Below are 20,131 nucleotides of genomic sequence, written 5' to 3' on the forward strand. Positions count from 1 at the left end.
GTGGCTTCAAACTGCAATATCTAACAAAAATCAAATTTGAAATCATGGTGCATTGATATCCCTAAATACCAATTTTGCAGATACAACGGATATAGGTTACCGCTCAGATAAAGATGAACTAGCGTTACTTCAGCTCTGCAAGAAGCAAAACCAAAACCAAAAGAGTGTGTCTGCATGCAGTAAGTCATATAACTGTGAATGGACTGAATGGATGGTATTATCCGCAAATGCGACCAATTTGGTGTACCACTGAATCTCAATGCACAAATTTGTCTTTGTAAAGACTGACAGAGTGTGAATCATCAAATCAGTGCGGCTTTCACCATTATACTAAATCATTCATTTTATTGCTCACTTTAAATGAAATTTTTTACCCCCATTTTCACAGAATCAACAACTCCTGACAAGATTTTTTATTCGACGTCAACTTTCAGAATTTCTCCAGGCTCCATTATACTGCCATTTGGAAAAAAAGGTTGTTACAGAGGCTTTTGGAAGATTGTCTTGAACAGATATCTGAGGTATAAATTGTTATTCATGTCATACCTGGGCCGCAATAACGGTCGATACAGGTGTTCCGAATGTGTGATACTTTTCTGTACCACATGGGTTTTAAAGTTGTATCACACGGGTTTCCTTTGAATAAATCCAACTATTTCGAGTGGGCCGAGTGCGGCATGGTTGAAAATTGGAATACCAGATTCGGGCATTAGAATTGCTGTTGTCACAATGTTTGTTCAAGGACACAACATTTTCTCAACTTCTGGTGCATTTCGCATCGAGATTTCTCAAGTGGGTATGACATGAATAAAATACAACACGGTGCATTTCACATCACCCTCGGTCCCAGCCCTCCTGCTACCATCCATCAACATGCATCCCTAAATATCCTGTTTTTATCTACACATACACCGCATATATATGTTACCCATCAAATAAAGGTGAACTAGCATTACATACTCAGTCTATTACTTTCCATTATGTATTTACCTGTCAAACATACCAGGTCAACCAAGTTGGCAGCTTTAATCTACGTAGCGGAGACCCTTTCGTTAGTGTCTACCCCAGGGGTCTAAGATGCAGACACTGTCAGACGGGTGACGTAGTTCTTAAGCCATGGCAGGTTAGTTTCCTAAAAGGGTTCTTCCAGAGAAAATAGCTTATACTGCCTGGTAGGAGGAGATATTGCTTCTCCATTCACCTTGTCTCCGGTGAGCTAAGGCCACACAAATTTTATTTGTAGTTTCTGTGATGTTTTCAGAAAAAATTGGGTCGGTCGGTGGAAAAAAAAATGTCAAAAAACCTTTCGAAAAGTCGGGGGTAGGGGAGATCGAACAGGAAAACCTGAACTTTCAACATTTAGGGGATCCCACGGTGGTAGCAAAGTCCGAAGTATGAAGAGAAATGATAAACGTACCGTCCAAAATAGGCACTACAGCTACTGAAATTTCAGGCCCATAGTTGATTTGAAAAAGGAGAGTGTTGTTTTTTTCTTTCAAGTCGGAAAAGATACGGTAGGGAAATCCGAGAAACAACAAATAAAATTGGTGTGGCCTAATGACTAGATGTTCCCAATTGCAAGGGACAAGGGCAATACTGCAGAATTTTTGAGAATTCAAACTCAATGCACAGATTTGTCTTTTGTAGTGACTGAAAGAGTGTGAATCATCAAATCAGTGTGGCTTTGTTGCTCTTACACATAGTACTAAATCATTCATTTTGTTACTCACAATACATGAAATTTCTGAATTTTTGAGAATTCTTAGATTTTCTGGTATTCTGCAGACTCTTTAGCCAGCAGTGATCGAGGTTGGACCTTGCAGTTAATGGTTATTATTATGGTCATAGTATCATCATTATCACTCGGTGGGCCAACTGCTCTCTCTTCACAACCTGAAGGGCTTAATTGCGAGGAGCTTACAAGAAGCTTGGCTTAATGGCAAGGGACTAGAGCAGCTGCCATTTGGCGCTCATTTGGGTGACCTCAATATGTAATTGCGTCCAGTGCTAAGAGTGTCAAGGACACAAGATCAGTAGCATATCAATGGATTTGAACCCAGGACATCTGGGTTATGGGCCAAATACCAGTGCCATTTTGCCACACAGGCACACCCAATGGTTTTACCGCTAGTTCACCTTTATTCGCAGGGTAACCTTAAATCCATTGTATTCAAGGGTATGTAGAGATATCAAGTTGACCGACGGTGGTTTCAAACACAATACGTAACAGAAATGCAATTTGGAACCACTTTCCATCGACTTGATATCCCTAAATTCCCTGTTTGTAAGTAAAACGGATATAGGTTACCTCGCGGATAATGGTAAACTAGCGTCAAAACTTTTGTGATTCCATAAATCGAAACTGCCAGAATTTCTTAGACGCATTTAGTGACAGCAGCAGGGAAAAAGGCAAAAGTCAGCGTACTAGAATGTGAAGAGCTTTTAATTACTCAAAAGCAATAACAACTGCGCCTTCAACCTTTGTAGTGTCAAGTTTGATTAGATTCTAGTACCAAGATTCCCTGGGTGTGAAACTAGAGGGATTACAAAGCAAAGACCTGACAATCCCTGCTTTTGTCAAGGTATTAACTTGCCAGAAATGACAGGTTTAGACTCGACTACCTTAATTAGCCTGAGCGTGTGCTTTAATAAGTTGATTAGCAGATGCCTGAGGAGAATGCAAAAATATATTTAGTCAGTGACAGCTAGCTAGTAACCTGCATGTAGTCTAGTGGTTAGCGGCCATGCCTCTGGACCATGAAAAAAGTTCAAACACTGGCTGCTGTCAGTTATTGACATGCAAGCAAGCTACTAGAAAGGTTTGCAGGCCGTAGGACACGGTGTTAAGTTGTGACCTGTGTTCATGCTTGTTGAAAAGAGTTAGAGCAATTTCAGTGGAACAATGAACCTATAAATACAGTATATGGTGTCTGGCTGCTCTGTTAGGACCCAAGTGAAAGAATAACTCTTCAGTGAGATAAACTGAATTTATCATTTACTAATTGCATTTTTTTAATGTAGGAAAAAATGATGTAACAACAAGGTTCACTAAGGTTAAAGTGCATTGCATTTTATTAGCATTTTACTTTATTGCTTGATGAAGGACTTATATAATTTTATATGATGATCTGGCTCCCTCTCTGACAACTTCTGTTGTGACCACCACACATTTGGTACATGAAAAAACATTAAGAAGGGTAAAGCTTAGATAGCACTACCTGGCTTAATATGATTTTTGTGCAGTTTGGACTCTATGGATATTATAGTGCTGGTGGAGCTTTCTGCAGTTTTCCCTGTTCTAACATACATGTGTCAGTAGTGTAACATACATTTGCATAATTCCACCAGGTGCCATTATACTGCCACCTCAAAAACGTTGTTATAGAGGCTTTCTCAAGATTGTCTTCGACACCTAAATATCTGAATTGTATTACATTTAGGATATTTAACCCTCTCAACACGTCATAAAATTTTTTCTTGTATACCATATACGACATATAATTTCAGTCTATACAGGTGTCAATTAGTACTTTTTGTGTATTATTATTACAGCTGTTATGTAAGGAGTAGATTAGGAAAACTATATATTGCTGGAAAGCTCACAGAATGGCCTTTCCAAAACAAGCAAAATAAATATCATACCATCAATCTGAGGACAGCAATCGTCATGGAAACCACTCAAAAACACATTTGCATCACTCCCAAAAAAAGTTTCACAAAAGAAAATATTAGGCTAGGGGCTGAGTTTTTTGTGTCATTTATCATAAAACTATGTAGAAATACTCAACCATACATACACAATGCTGGTATGCTGTTAGAATGACCAAAAACTAAAAATCAAAGCATGATTTCAAATAAGTTCAGTGTTGACAAACAAATGTTACCCCAATAAACAGTTGTGCCCCCCTCCCCACACCTGTAGTTGTACTATTAAAATAATGAATATGCCTTGTGCTAAATGGCAAATTATTTTTCTGGATGTTCTCCACATATCAGGGAGTCAAATAAATCCATTTACTATGACTTGGGTAGAGAAACAGGTATCAGAGTATATAAAATGTCAATTTGGACCAGTGACCTATCTGACCTGACCTGGACCTCCTTCTGCCCCAAGAAAAACAACAAGGAAGCATGCATGTAGAACTCATTAGACACGGTGATATCAGCTCATTTGATCTCAACAAAAACAGCTGGGTGTTTGCCTTGCTGTCCCTCAAGGATTTCCCTGTCATCACTCCTGTAAGCCTCCAACAAAATTATCCACCAAACTGTCTCCATTTCTGCTAAATTTACTAAATAAACCTGTAGAAAACTGAAGCCAAAACACACGCTGGAGGCCTCAGAAACAGGGCTCAAATGCTAGATCCCTTCTGGTTGGTCAAAGATACAAGCATCCTGATTGGCAGACTCTGCCAATTTCCCATTTCACAGTAGTCAGTTTGAATTTCCCGCCGGAATTAAACCTGAAGCCACGATCGTGGCTTCTCGTGTCCTATGGGAAAGCCATGATAGTGGCTTCTCGTGCTGAGAGGGTTAACATTCGGTGTTCAAGACAATCTCGGCAAGACCTCTATACTAACATTTTTTTTTAGGTGGTGGTATAATGGCACCTGGTGGAATTATGATAGGCGATGTATACAATCATGTAAATGATGCGTTAAGCTCAACATTATGATTCATAATTCATTTATTCTTTGTATTTAATTTCTGTATTCTTTTATCACTAAAGCTCCCATCAGTGACTAGCACTCCTGTTTTGGAATTTGTGTGAGAATTTATAGATTACTTCATTTGCATCCTCTAATTTGTATGTACAATGTAGTTGTAGACCACCTTATGAATGTTGCTGTCAGTCAAGATTTGTAATGGCCTCTACAACACTCAGCTGAACTGGTGTATTTTACAGAGGTCACCACAGCGTAGACCCCTGTGCTACCTATAATGGTGCCCGCGCACATTTATGGATCTATAATGTTTCTACACAACAGCTGCGATGTTGAATCCCATATTTCAGGGGGCACTAGGTTTGCACGAGGGCTGGAATTACCCAAGCCGTGGCGCTGAAAGGATTTCCGGGAAAATGAGAACTGCAGAGCGAATAATGATGAGGCATGGCCTGTCAATGTGGATGTTTTCCACGTCGTCTTACTATAGATTAATCAGGTCTTTTTGCTACCTTGGGGGGAACCCATATACCATGTTGGAATACTCAGACTTGCAATTAAATCCACTAGTAAGGCCACACCAGTTTTAGTTGTTGTTTCTCGGATTTCCTGACCAAAGTCTTTCCGAATTGGAAAAAAAAAAAAAATTGAAATTGATGGTCACACCTTGTGTTGACAAAATTTCACAGCCTCGGGAGAAATTCACAAATTAACTATGGGCCTCAAATTCCAGTAACTGTACCTGCCTATTTTGTACAGTACATTGATTTTATAATTTTTTCTTAAAACTTTGGACTGCTACCAGGGACCCCCTAAATTAACTGTAACTTGTTTAAGCCCCTCGATCTCTCCTACCCCCGACTTTTGTCAAAAGTTTTTTTTTCTTCCTTTTTCTAGACCAACCGACCCAATTTTTTTCTGAAAAAAAAATCGGAGAAACAGCAAATAGAATTGGTGTGGCCTAATACATGTGCATCATCAAATGTGAGATGTGTGCACAAGTACTGGTGATGTTAATTAGTGCCAGAGCAACATCATCACACTTGTGCACAAAAAGTACTGATGTCACAGAATGCAGACGTGTTATCTGTAATTTGTGCACAAGAAGTGATGATGCTCTTTGAATTACAAACCTACCTGTAGATTTGTATGTGACACTGTATCTGAGATGTGTTATAAGTTGTACTTGTGTTGTGCACAAGAAGTGTTGATGCACATTTAAACCATAATTTTATACAAACCTACCCGTACATTTGTATGTGACTGTGTATATGAGACATGTTGTGTAAACTTAGTACAGCTTCCCCTACGTATACTGTAATCATACACACTGAAATTGAATACTGTTGTAACATAATCAGTTTTTCCAATTTAACAAAAGAAATACATTTTGTACGCAACTTATTTCTCAGTTTTGCCACTAGTTGGATCATTCTAAAAAGAGTGATCTCAAACAGATTACTTCAGAATTAATCAACTCAATGAACGGAAAAGCTGCCTATATAATATATAATGTTAGATCACCTTTATCCGTAGGGTAACCTTTATCCATTCTTTTTAAGAACAACGTATTTAGGGAAAGCAAGTTGACAGATGATGGTTTCAAATAATTTTTTTGAAAATAGTACAATTTGAAACTACCGTCTATCGACTTGATATCCTGCATAGCCTGTTAAGCAACACAACGGATATAGGTTACCTCGCGGATAAAGGTGAACTAATGTTAACTATTTGCATTCCTATTATGATATACATTTTGTAAACATTCAGATCAATCCCTGGTACTGAAAATGTTGTCTTGAAGTTCTTTGTAGAAGGTGGTTTCTAAGAAAAAATTTAAGGGCTACTATGAATCCACAATAGGTTTGGGGTGTGTTTCAGTGGCTTCTTCACTGTGGACTCAATACCACTCACATTTCTGTGCTGTCTTCTATCTGAGTGTGTACCTCCTTGTCTAAGTGCTAACGTAAGTTCACCTTTATCCGCGGGGTAACCTATATCCGTTGTACTGTTTAACAGAGCATCTAGTGATATCAAGTCGTTTGACGGTAGTTTCAATTTGTTTTACAAATATTTCAGTTTGAAACCACTGCCCGTTGATGTTATATTGAATTTCTTAGATACCTTTTTTGGAAAACAATGGATAAAGGTTTACCCCGCGGATAACGGTGAACCAACGTTACATGCATGTATTATCCAGTATGCAGTATCATTGAGGTGTTGTAATTGACTGTTTTGTCTGTCTGTAGTGCCCTTGCCAAGGTGGTTTCCAACTGGTAATCCATAAATGAGTTTTCATGACAGTAGCAGAATGTGACTCCAGTGCAATTGGGAACTCAAAACTGCCGCAAACACTCCATTTTCTCCTTATCTCGAAATTGAATTTATTTCATACAGTAAAACTCTCAACATTTATGACAGCAATCTGTCAATAGCAGATGAAGGATAAACATTAAGACTATTGTTCCCTACCTATGCCTGGGTAGAAGCTCTTAAATAAAGCACATAAGCTGGTATCTTGGAAAGATGTATAGATCCTTAATGCAATTTGTTGGTTATATCAGACATGTATATGCCGTATCGCTGCAGGCACCTGGCCCATATTTATCTGGGATAGCTGCCAAAGAAATCTGACTGACATTTACTTAGTGGGTTAGATTATAAAGAAGTATAAATTGTGTTTTATTATTCATATAGCAAACGATGAAAGAAACAATGAACAATAAATGAAGAAAAAGCCATTGAGAGACCAGAAGAGAGGAATTTTTGCTTTTCTTTTTTCTTGTACCTTTGCCAAGATTCAAGAAGGTTATGTTTTAGATGTGGTGTCAATGTGTATTTGCATCATATACGTTTGTTTATATAACTTGTGGACAGTATAAATGGAGAAGCCACATGTGCATGGGTCCTTATGATATTTCATAGTGAGTAGGCATTGGGAAAATGAAGAACTGACAATATACTGAATATCAACTATTTTCCTGAAAAGTCTAGTACTGAAGCGATGGCTAGAAATATTTCCATATGTGGAGAGATGGTAATAGTCTGTTACAACATGGAGTCCCAATGTTACACTTAATAGAATTACACGAACTGCAGGCATCTAGCCAGGCATGTGTCGTTGTGTCATCTGGACAAAAGTCATGCTTTTCCTAAAATAACAAGAAATTGGACACACTGGGGAGCAGATGCTCTGAGTCTGAGAAGCATGAAATTCTGATTGACCATGGATACCACCAGCTCTTTCACAGTGTTTTTGCCTCTCATGATACCTCACAACGAAACATTTTAACTTAGCATTCTCAAAAACTCAGCACCATGGAGGGCGGATGCCCCAGGCCCCTCTACAATAATCACTTACTGTGACTCACCAAGAAATGTGGACACCCTGTAATAAAAACCTCGCGAAAAGCCAGACGAGCCATAGCAAAGTTAACATAAAGTGTCATGCTTTGTCATCAGTCTGAGTTTTGACCCCTTTTGCTGTCCAAGGTGCTGAATACATTGTTATTATTACTTTACTATATTTGCGGCAGGTTATTTCTGAGCGGAAATATACACTTCCGATGAGAGTGACAGTTTATTTAGATCCACAATTAGCCTCATAAGAGATTAAAATTAGTTTTTCATGATGATCTTGAGCAAGCCCTTAACAATATGCATCTGACATTTATCCACAGAATCTATATTCTACGGGTGACTTCTGTGCACACATGAATGTTTTGGCTTGCTCCCAACATAAGATATCAGTTGCTTTTCCACAAAGAGCATAATTTACAACTGCTCGTGCATCCTTGAAATGGCCATGAGCTTTGACCATAAACTCATGTGAGTGCTTTGTAAAAGTGATGCCGAAAGACGGAATATTGCTGTGACAGTAAAAAAAATGTACATGTCATCAACATCCATGACAAGACAAGCTTGCATCCTTACTTGCATTGTTGCATCAAGTTTAACAAAGAAGCCATCCGTAAAATCTTTTTATGGGTCCTGAAGTTATGCAAAAGGTTGTGAAATTGCGCAAGTCATTTCCAAACTGTCTGAGGCAAGCAGTCACCTCTTTTTATTTCACTTTGTGTAAATCCTTTGAAAGCTGCAGACCAAATTGGCCTTTGACTTTATCCACTACCGGCCGGAGAATGGCTTTCCTTGAAACAGATACAGAATACTAAAATGAGGGGAGGGGTTGTTTTCAGAACTCTACTGATGGATCCTAGCCTAGGTACCATCCGGATAGTAGTTCGCTCTGACGTTTATCATACACAACATACAGTTGCTTCTCTCTCTGACTTTTGTTATTAATAACTGTTAAGTTAAATTATACACTGTTGCTTCTCTGCTATTCTGTCTGGGGAACCTTGACATCTCTAGCATCCGGAATTGTCCAAATTTTGGATGAAGGCGCTGATTGTTCTTTATACATTGAGTGAATTGAGGAATGGGTTCAAGCTCTTGTTCGAACAGGCATTCCAACACCATAAAAGGCCTCCATCTTCTTGGTGTTGAATGGCCTGTCCTTATGAGCTCTGAGTGAATTGTACAGCTCCCCATATGGGTAGCAGAAGAAAACATAGCAATGAACTACTACCCAAATTGTACCCAGGCTAGTTGGATCCAATAATTATATACAAAACATTTACAACCATGAATAGTTTCATTATGATGATGAATGACTGTATAACGAGGTTCTTCATTCACGACCACATGTTCTTCAAGAGCCCTTTGGAAAAATAGACTTATAAGTTTTTTAATGGCTCTTGAAAAAATGTGGTTGTGAAAAACATGTGGTTGGTACTACCGCAAACTTAAAACTACCACAAAATTGCAGCACTGCAAACTTAAATGCATTTACAGTACTTCAATAGGAGATAGGAGAATCTGTTTCATGAAATGTGTACCTCAAGAGTTTATAGCCGTACTTTAATGTCCTCAAATATCTGACGATTTGCAATGTTTTTTTTTTTAAATATTGACATAGGACATGCCATAAAACAGCCTTAGGTGAAACTATTATACATCTGGTTTGGTTGCCCACTCTAGCATCAAATTTGTGGTCCTTGAAAGATGTCATCTGTAATCAAGTTTATGATCCGGCCTACCCAACTGTACCACTTTCTAGTCCATTTACTAGGTGTGGTAGTGCTCAAATTTATGCCATGTGATCATGTATCATAATACAGCCATATGACAAACTATAATTATGGTAAATATGTTTTGGTTTCTCACTCTAGCATCAAATTCATGGTCTTTGAGAGATATCATCTGAAATCAAGTTTATGATCCGGCCTACCCAACTGTGCCACTTTCCGGCCCATTTACTGGATGTAGTCATGTAAGTCAGCCATAACACTAGTTCACCTTTATCCAACTGGTAACCTATATCCGTTGTTTTTAAAACAAGGTATTTAGGGACATCATGTCAACAGAGGTGGTTACAAACTGCAACATTTGACCAAATATATTTAAAACCATCGTACATTGACGCAATATCCCTAAATGCCCTGTTTTGAAATACAACGCAGAGTCCTCCCCAGAGGATGGAATAACTGAGGCCCTCCACTATACTCCTAGCCCAGCTCCACTATACTTCATTTGAAACTCTGTTTCTTCCCTATTTTCTTGGTTAGTTTTGCTAAAATTAATGAAAATTCGCAGACTTTTGTACCAAGTGGCATCACTTTTCCAGTTGGCATTGTCTGCAAAATTTTGTGAACGGGCGATGATCAAAACAATAGTCCTGTTGCCACTTCACAACAAAGGAATCACTATATTTATAGAGGATATACTTGAAGATGTATTTGACACCCTCTGTCATTGCAAAATTAACCCATTTTCATGAAAGCACACCGCGTTGGTTCAGGTTATTTTTGCCAGCCCCTCCACTATACTAAAAAATTCTGGGGAGAACCCTGCAACGGATATAGGTTAGCAGTGAACTAGCGTTAACCATCAGGGTTTCATGTTGACATTTCTGGGACACGGAGGGGTTTAAACTTTAGTGGAACTACTCAAAAGACTCGTGATGATCGTCATTATCTTAGTCATTCCTGATAGATCGTTTGTGATAGCCCTGGTAGGATCAGCCAGGCTGGCTGCCCTAAAAGCTCCCAAGGCACTGCCCAGTCATGGAGTCTGGAGGAGGCTACTTCAAAATAGTTAGCTGGTCATCATCTAACATGCATCACTCTGTAACTTTCTCTAACTGACTTTTTCATTCCTATAACACAATCTGTTTAAGGAGTCTTTGTTCCCTGTGTATCTGTGTTGGTTTGTGGTAACAGCTATTTGAATAGTAATAGTTTATTGTGAATTCATGTTCGAGGGCTCATTGCAGATAACATGAAAGAAGACATTGTGTAGAACAGAATAAAATGTGCCTACTCTAGTCTCAAAGCTATTTCGAAACTCTATAACTTTTTGGGTTTGAGTACACTGTCAGTAGAGTGGCCCCAGGAAGTTAGTGAGTGGGAAGATGACTGCAATTGCATTGAGTAGCAGGAAGTAGCGATCAGAGGTGGTACAACTAGTCATAAATCAGACATTACAGTCCAGGTCATGCAGTCAATGGATGTGTCTACTTATTCATAGGAAGGCATTGTACAAAAAGTGTATTTGCTGTGTGTTTGTGTTTTTGCAGTTACAGATTTTCCATAACTAGTTATCCAGTGAATGTTTTTAAATCCATTTAGTAAATGGGAATGTCAGACCTTTCAGTTGAATGTATCATAATTGCCTTGCATCATGCTAAGTCAATGACCCAAGTAGAAAAATATGTCTCTCACTTTGCCTCCCTAAGATTAAGGTATTCTGGCCTTTCTGCATCATTAGCCATTATGCTGTGACCTTTTCAAACTATATCTTTTGTTTACTCATTGTCACTAGTCAAGAGTGCGTACTTTGTAATTTTAAAGGCCATATTGCTTTCACATATTGTGCCTCTAGTGTCTGTTCAAATAAAGCAGGAGCTTGGGTTTAACAAATGACATTGTGTAAAATGTGAAGGTCGGGATGCAAAGATTGAAGCGTCTATTTTTGCAGCTCAACAGGGCATGCACCATGCTTTAGTGTGTAAGCATTCTTCTTGCCATATCCTGGTTTGCACCATGCATGCTAATTGTAGAGGATACAGTTCTTCCCCTTCAAGAGGCCTACACACATCTTTGCTTTGGGTGGGTACCGGTACAGAAAATTCAGGTAAAGGTACGGTCCAGGTCCAGACGATCAGGTCCAGGTTTGAACCTGAACCTGGAATATGCAATACTCAAAACAATGGAACATTTTGCTACAAATGATTTGATGGCGTATCCGACGTCCGTTGGCACTTAAAATCCTGTCTTCATATGAACAACACTTAACTGTCTCTGTTTTCGACCAAGTTTGACTTTAAAAACTCGGTAATAATGACCATCATCTTTCCTCTGATTTGCTCTGGGTTTTTTTGTGGACCTATAAGCCCTGTGTCCTGTTGGTATATAATCTGTTCATTTTCAAATCTCGCCAACATCCGGTCCTCTGATTTTTTAGGTCCGGTTTTTCTGTACTGGTCCAACAAAAGAACCGTACCAGTACCCACCCCTATTACTAATCACAGAACCTGTAAAATTATGCAATTGGATGTCTATGGGCTATGCTATATGCAAGCACAGATACACATTTGAACATCTGAGCTCATCTGCCTCAGGAGCCTTTCAGAAACATCAGGTTTATAATAGAGTGCTTACATCCATCCTTACGATCTATCGCTCATATAGTGAAGAGACGTTTGATTAATGTATCATATTTCACATATAGCCCCTAATCTTCCCCAGCTGAATATACTCAAAGATCCTGTTGATTTCTCTGCCTAGTTGTAAAGTAGCAATTCCTGTCTGCACAGCAAAGTACTTCATCACCAGACATCGGGGACAGACCAAGAAATATAAGGGAGGGATTGCCTCAGGGACAAACCAAGAATGGTCATGGAGAACTACATTCTACGTCTACATTGCCACTATCCCCAGATAACCCCATAAGGGCGGAAGTTGAGGTCCCTGGCTATAAATAAGATGGGCAAGCCCCCAGCCTCCAACAACCCATGTGTAAAAAGAGTAGGGGACCTTCTCGGTGTGAGTGGATCAAATGATTCCAGCCAAAAATGGGGAAGGAAATTTCCCAAGCAGCCTCGTAATACCTGCTTCACCTATTGAGTCAGTGAAGTCAAGCTTGCCTAAGCTTGATGTTTCTGACTTAGGGAGAAGAAATGTGGACACTCTTCATCTTCGTGATGGTAACATCAGGCCCTACGAACCTGTTTAAAGGAAGCTTCATTTTGTCTAAATAGCTTTCTTTCCTTGGTGCTGAATAAGGGATTATTGTGGAGATGTGTTTTCATCTGCAAAGTTCCCAGGGTGGTGGGCTGAAAATTCATGAAGGTATCAAGATACCATGATCATTTCTTATCCATTCTTTTAAAGAATAACTCACTCTACCCCATGGTTCTAGCCAGCATCCGTCCTTTCGTCCTGTGACAGAATTTTTATGCTGGGAACAGAAAAAAAATTTTGTCCATTCCGTTCCGTGATGGACAAAAATCGACATGTAATGATATTGATTGAACCAAGCTTGGTCTAGCAAAATTTGCCTCTCAAAATAAAAGAAATAGTGTTTCAGAGGGACTTTCTTTCAAATTTTTCCCAGGGGAGCATGCCCCAGACCCCCTAGGATTGTCGCACCTTTGACAGTTTTCCAATCAAAATCCATGGGACAGAAAAAAATTTCAGGCTGGCTAGAACACTGCTCTAACCTTACTAATATGATTTTCTGTGACCACCTAACTTCCTGCAACTTTCAAACCAGTATAACTCTTGGGACCACCACGCAGGACCTGGCATGCACTTTCTATCTTTATCTCGGTGAAAAATTCTCTGACCTTTCACTCTCTGCATGAATTTGACTTCCATGTTCAGCAGTCCAACCTTAACAACTGGGGACAGAAAATCGATCAGCGGCTGCTCAACTATTTATAGCACCAGAATTGTCGGCGTGTCATGGGTTAAGGGCATTTAGAGAAGCGCAATCCCAAGTTGCGGAATACATACATGTACAACAAGGTCCATTGGTATTCCGGCTGTACCCTGAGTTAATCGGGGATTCATTTTTCCCCTTGAGAAGACGACATGGATGGGTCCTGTTGGGAGCAGTCGTGTGGAAATTTTCCCTTTCAGTAGATGCCTGTGAATAAGGAGGATTACTGTGCAGCTTGGGTTGTTGATTGAAAGTTCTGAAAGCTGGTTGGGTGGCTGTGTATTGGTTTGTTTGTTGGTTGGTTGGCTGATTGGTTGGATTATTGGTTAGTTGGTTGGTTAACTGGACGGTTAATTGGTTGGTCGGTAGGTTGATTAGTCAGTTGGTAGTTTGGTTAATTGGTTGGTTGGTTTAGTTGGTTGGTTATTTGGTTCAGGATTAGGGGTTGGTGGGGTAAGTGCTTTGGAGGTTGGTTGGCTCAGGATGGTTGATTTGGTTAATGATATCTTGGCTGTTTGGCTCAATGGTTGACATGAGAGCTTGATTCTCAGTTTGACTCTAGTAGATAGTTGCTGGTTTACTGATTCATTGGTTGGGTTGCTAACTTATTGAACAGTGGTTGCTTGTTGAATAGAACTACTAATTTGCAAATTTTTTAACACATTTACCTTGACTGGATTATTGTTTTACTCTTTCCTAACAAGCCTTGACAGTGTGACAGTCTCTATTTATCTTCTGGCAATTAAGTAACGTTATAGCCCATGAAAAATGGTCGGAATCATTTTTGCTGCCAACAATTCATCCAGGCATGAAATCCGTACGGATTAGAGGAGATGTTAGCTTTAGGTTGGGTCTCTCCCAGAGTGACGAACAGTCTAATTGCCTTTAACACAGCAGTCTGCCTTTTTCAAAACAAATTAGTGAAGGCATTGCCTCTTTTCTTCCCAGCCATCCCGGCTCCGACAGTTGTGATAAGGAAGACAGTGGATAAACTTTCGGTAAGCGTAGTAATTATGGAGACTCAGATACATCACGTTGCCATGGGAACGGTGACAGCACCGTCCGTCACACCACCTGTCAGAGACAGTGGATGAAATGCAAACACAGTAGAGTGTAACCTACACACCGGATGATACACTGCTCGTGATTGGTGGAATGCCTTGAAGTTACAAGTCACGAAACGTCTTCAGATGGGTTTAAGTATGTCGATGACATGTCTGTCTCCGAATCACGACATGTGTCTGCGGCACCAAGGATTCAGGACGACATCAATGGCCTGACACGTTGGACTGATACTAACTTCATGGCCCTGAACCCGTCTAAGTGCATGGTGATGGTGTTTTGCTTCATGAGAAATCCTCCACCGCCGCCAGCAATCACTGTTGGGCCAACCCAACTACAGGTTGTCCAGGCAGCACGTGTCCTGGGACTTATCCTCCAGAACAACCTCAAATGGACTCAACATGTGACCTCAATCGTCACCGAAGGGAGTAAGAGACTCTATATGATAAGAAACCTGAAGAAACACGGACTGGACATAAGTGACCTTGTACTCGTCTACATCGGTTTCGTGCGGCCTCTTCTTGAGTACGCCTGTGTCATCTGGCACCCCGGTCTTACCAGAGTTTTGTCATCGAAAGTCGAACGCGTGCAGAAGAGGGCTCTGAGAATTATACTAGGACGGGAGTACGTCACTTACGACAGTGCACTGAACACTTCGGGTCTTTGTCGGCTGGACTGTAGAAGGGACAATCTATGCCTACGGTTTGCACGAACTCTTGTCAACTCTGAAAGATTCAGTTATTGGCTTCCATCTAGACGAGGGGATACCCATGATAGGTCTCTAAGAAACAAAGACAAACTCTCTCACTTCCGGTGTAGAACTGCTCGTTTCGCTAATAGCACATTACCGTACTGTGTAAAGCTCCTGAACCAAGACTAAGGGTAATTTGTGAATACTAGCGAATCTTTCTTTGTATAGTAACTGACCAGTTATTGTAAACGGTAGATGTTATGTTGTGACTCGATCATTTTAAAAGTGTTAACTTGAGTTAGAGGTTGAAGTACTGAGTGTGAAAAAACGACAATTCAGCCATTTGTAAATGTGCTGCAAGTGTTTTTTAATGTCAATGGCAATAATAAACCATTTCTCTCTCTCTCTCTCTTACAAGCCTTCTGATTGGTAGATGTCTTTTAATGGCTCTGTGTAGCAGGAAATTCAAATGTTCAAGATATCTATTATTCTATACCTACATTCTAAGCGCTCCTTGCATTTGGTAATGTCTTTTATTTTCTTGATTTTTTTAGGTAAACAATTCAATTTCTTGATTTTAGTATGTATATGCTGGTGGCTATCATACAGACATGTTGTATCCTGTTTAAAATATAACAAACAAAGATACCTACCTACCTACCTACCTAGTCCCTTGACCTCCATGTCGTTGGGGGAACAAGTACAATGGACCATTGGGTCAAAACGTGTTTTAGCGAAAGAGCTGTGTGCTCACAGCGAATGGGCTGCGTGCTCGGCGAACGAGCTGTGTGCTCACAGCAAAGGGGCTGCGTGCTCGGTGAACGAGCTGTGTGCTCACAGCGAAAGGGCTGTGTGCTCGGCGAAGTACCTGTGTGCTCACAGAGAAAGAGCTGTGTGCTCACAGAGAAAAAGCTGTGTGCTCACAGCAAAGGAGCTGTGCCTCACAGGAAAGGGGCTGTGTGCTCGGCGAACTTAGCTCCGCAGTGTGCTCACAGCGAAGGGGCTGTTACACCAGGCTGAAGCTGGCCGCTGATTGGTAGCCGCAGATCCAGCCGCCGATTCGTCATTAGACAAATGGCCGCTGATTGGTAGCCGCAGATCCAGCCGCCGATTCGTCATTAGACAAAACATAGCATCCCATTCCAAAATTCCTAATTTCCTTTAAAAGCTTAAATGGATATCAAAAACTGCTGCATGTTGTCTATTATTACCGGTATATGTATATATAAACATAAGTAATAACAGAAAGTAGTATATCAACGATTAAGCACAAATAATAGACTCAATTGGGCGGCCAACTCCCGCCTGGTCTAAAATCGGCTGCCCGTTTACGGCTTGTAGAGCAATCTGCTACTTATCTAAACGTGGCCCGTGAATTTTAAGACGAATTTAGATAGCGCATACCCTAACGTATTCAAAACAAATATCAAATGTTACGGGCCGAATTTAATTAATGAACTAGGGGGGAATTAACTAATAGGAAATACCAAAACAAAGGGGGCGCTAAAATACGCTGCTATACGGCTTGAAGAGCAATCTGCTACTTATCTGAACGTGGTCCGTGAACTTTTAAGACGAATTTAGATAGCTTATACCCCAACGTATTCAATAAAAGTATCAAATCTTACGGGCCGGATTTAATTGATGAACTAGAGGGGAGCTAATTGAGTTGAAGCAGTTTGGTCTATAAGAAATCGGCACTGAGCTCTAGTTCATTTAGTATATAAGCTATAAGTTCCTCTTAAATGTTAAGGGGTCACGTTTAGATACATAGCAGATTGCCCTACAAGCTGTTTGGCAGCCGATTTTAGCCCCCCTTTGCTTGGGTATTTCCTATGAGTTAATTCCCCTCTAGTTCATTAATTAAATCCGGCCCGTAATATTTGATATTTGTTCTGAATACGTTAGGGTATGCGCTATATAAATTCGTCTTAAAATTCACGGGCCACGTTTAGATAAGTAGCAGATTGCTCTACAAGCCGTATGGCAGCCGATTTTAGACCAGGCTGAAGTTGGCCGCCGATGGGCCTATTATTTGCGCTTAATCGCTGATATAATACTTTCTGTTATTATATATAACGGATCAGTTACATACATGTATATTGGGTGGTAATAGACAACATCGAGCAGTTCATGAGCTTTTAAAGGATATCACGAATTTTTAGTTTCTTTGAATGATGCTTTGTTTTGTCTATAAATGACGAATCGGCGGCTGGATCGGCGGGTACCAATCGGCGGCTAACTTCAGCCTGGTGCACACAGCTCCTTCGCCGAGCACGCAGCCCCTTTGCTGTGAACACAGAGCTCCTTCACCGAGCACGCAGCCCCTTTGCTGTGAGCGCACAGCTCTTTCGCCGAGCAGGCAGCCCCTTTGCTGTGAGCACACAGCTCTTTCGCTAAAACACGTTTTGACCCAATGGTCCTTCGTAAACAAGGTAGCCATGAAGATAAAGAGTTGCCTGAAGACAAAGTACATTTTACAGAAGCTTTGATACTGCACAGACAAATGTCAAATCAATAAAATCAAATAATAATCTTTAATATAGTCTCTATGTGACTTTCGAAAAAAATTATGCTTCAACAAGCTGATAGTAGAAAGCAAAAGAGTCTGTATTCCTGGCTAATACAACCTCAAGTCATGAAATTAGTCTAGTAGAGAACTCTCAAGGATGCACAAACAGAGACATGGCAGCTGCAGCCCTCAATGAAATCTTCTCACCATGGGTCCCACTTAGGGTTGTAGCCAGCCTCAGCCTGACATCATTTTCTATCCCCTCAATTTTTAATCCTGTCAAGTGACCCCCGGAAATGTTGAAATCTAGACCCTCCAAAACGCTACTTCCTGCATTCTGAGGTGTAAATTTTGCTGGTAGACTAAGCTGTTCAATGGCATCTGTTTTCGTTGGTGAAAAATTACACAAGGGAGACGGTTTTTTAATATCTTTACAATTATTACATTGTCCATCACATAGGACGGAATGGGCAAAAGTTTTTTCTGACCCCAGCTGCAAAGTTCTGTCAAAGGACTGAAGAACAGGCACTGGATACAACCCTGGTCCCACTTTTGAGAACTGTGGAATAATCAGTCCATGAGGAATCAATCAGGAGGAAGTCTATCAGAAACATGTAATTAGAAGTTTGTGGAGATTCAGCCTCAACTCAGTATCTGGTGCTGAATGACCTTGTGGCAAGGAACGCTTTGTGTCCTCGTCATGGCGCATCGAACTGTACTCCACATCTGACAAGGGAGTCTTCTCTAGCACACGGCATTTGCCCTTGTTGTGGGGTCCGGGGTTTTCCAAAACTGCCGGAGAACAAACCCTGCAGGACTTGGTCTTGGCCATGGCAATGGATACCCAGACGCAGTCCGTAGAAATCAGGGCTCTAGCCAGCATCCGTTTTTCCTTCAATTGATGTAATTTTGCTGCATGTAATGAAAAAAAATTAAAACCAATCTGTCAGCCTTGACATACAAAAACCCTTGTTGGAAGCTACAGGCGGCTTGGGGATGCCGTCCACAGCCGTAAAAACCACAGTGTGTTTGTTTTGCTATAATATTAACATGTTCTCAATTAAAAACAGAAATTCTATCACACGATGTGTGCATTTTGCACATAGATGTGTGTACTTTGCACACATGTATGTGCACTTTACACACAGGTGTGTGCACTATACACACACGTGTGTGCACTCTTCACACACCGTGTGCAACTGCACACATCATGTGAAAACCTGCACACATCGTGTGAAAACTGCACACATTGTGTGTAAACAGCACACATCGTGTGAAATCTGCACACATCGTGTGCATTTTTCTAAACATTAATGTCAACTTACTACATTGTATGTCATAAATTAACATGTGAGGGCACCTATCATGCATCTACTGAAATTAACACAAGAGAGAGATACTGAATTTGGGTTGGGTACTGGTATAGAAAATTCAGGTCCAGGTACTGTCCAGGTTAGTCCGGTTCGAACTATCGCTTGAACCCATTCCATAATTTGCTCATAAATGGGGACCGATCAGCGCCTGCGCCCAAAATGTGGACGATTCCAGATGTTAAGATGGTCCGGGTTATTAAGATGTTAAGATGGTCCGAGTTATTACGATGGTCCAGGTTCCTGCGATGGTCCGGGTTCCTTCTATTCTAGTATTCGTTAAGGTTTGCAGGTGTCACAAGATGCTGAATTAGGGGTGGTATCAGTATAGAAAATTCAGGTCCAGGTACAGGCCAGGTACAGATCGGTCCAACATGAAATAAAGGTTTTGTACTGATACACAGTACCCTAGCCTGGGTACCCTCCGGAAAGTAGTTCGCAGGAACCCGGACCATCGCAGGAACCTGGACCATCGTAATAACTCGGACCATCTTAACATCTGGAATCGTCCACATTTTGGATGCAGGCCTGTGTGGTCCCCATTTATGAGTGAATTATGGAATGGGTTCAAGCGATAGTTTGAACAGGCGTTCCAACACTGGACTAACCCTCCGTCCGCTTGCGGAAGGGCTGTTGTCATCAAACGAGCGCTCTAGAATCTATTCCTTAATTCGCTCATTAACTGCAAGGCCCACTACCCTTTTTGATAAGTGTGGTGGGATCTTTAACGTGCTTGAGGTGTGGCTCTCCTCAAACACGGGACCTCCATTAAACAATTCCTGAGGGACGTCACTAATCGAAGCTAGGTACTAGCTCATTTTCACCCGGG

The 20,131-nt window shown here is 40.7% G+C and overlaps 1 protein-coding gene across 1 annotated transcript in view; it reads left to right on the forward strand.

The window, feature by feature from the left end:
- Window positions 1-20,131, forward strand: part of LOC118403208 (inactive phospholipase C-like protein 1) — a 103,351-nt gene that overhangs the window by 43,584 nt on the left and 39,636 nt on the right. The gene's annotated exons all lie outside the window — the stretch shown is intronic.

This window comes from Branchiostoma floridae, chromosome 16 (assembly GCF_000003815.2).
Source record: "Branchiostoma floridae strain S238N-H82 chromosome 16, Bfl_VNyyK, whole genome shotgun sequence".
In the NCBI taxonomy this organism is placed as follows: domain Eukaryota; kingdom Metazoa; phylum Chordata; class Leptocardii; order Amphioxiformes; family Branchiostomatidae; genus Branchiostoma; species Branchiostoma floridae.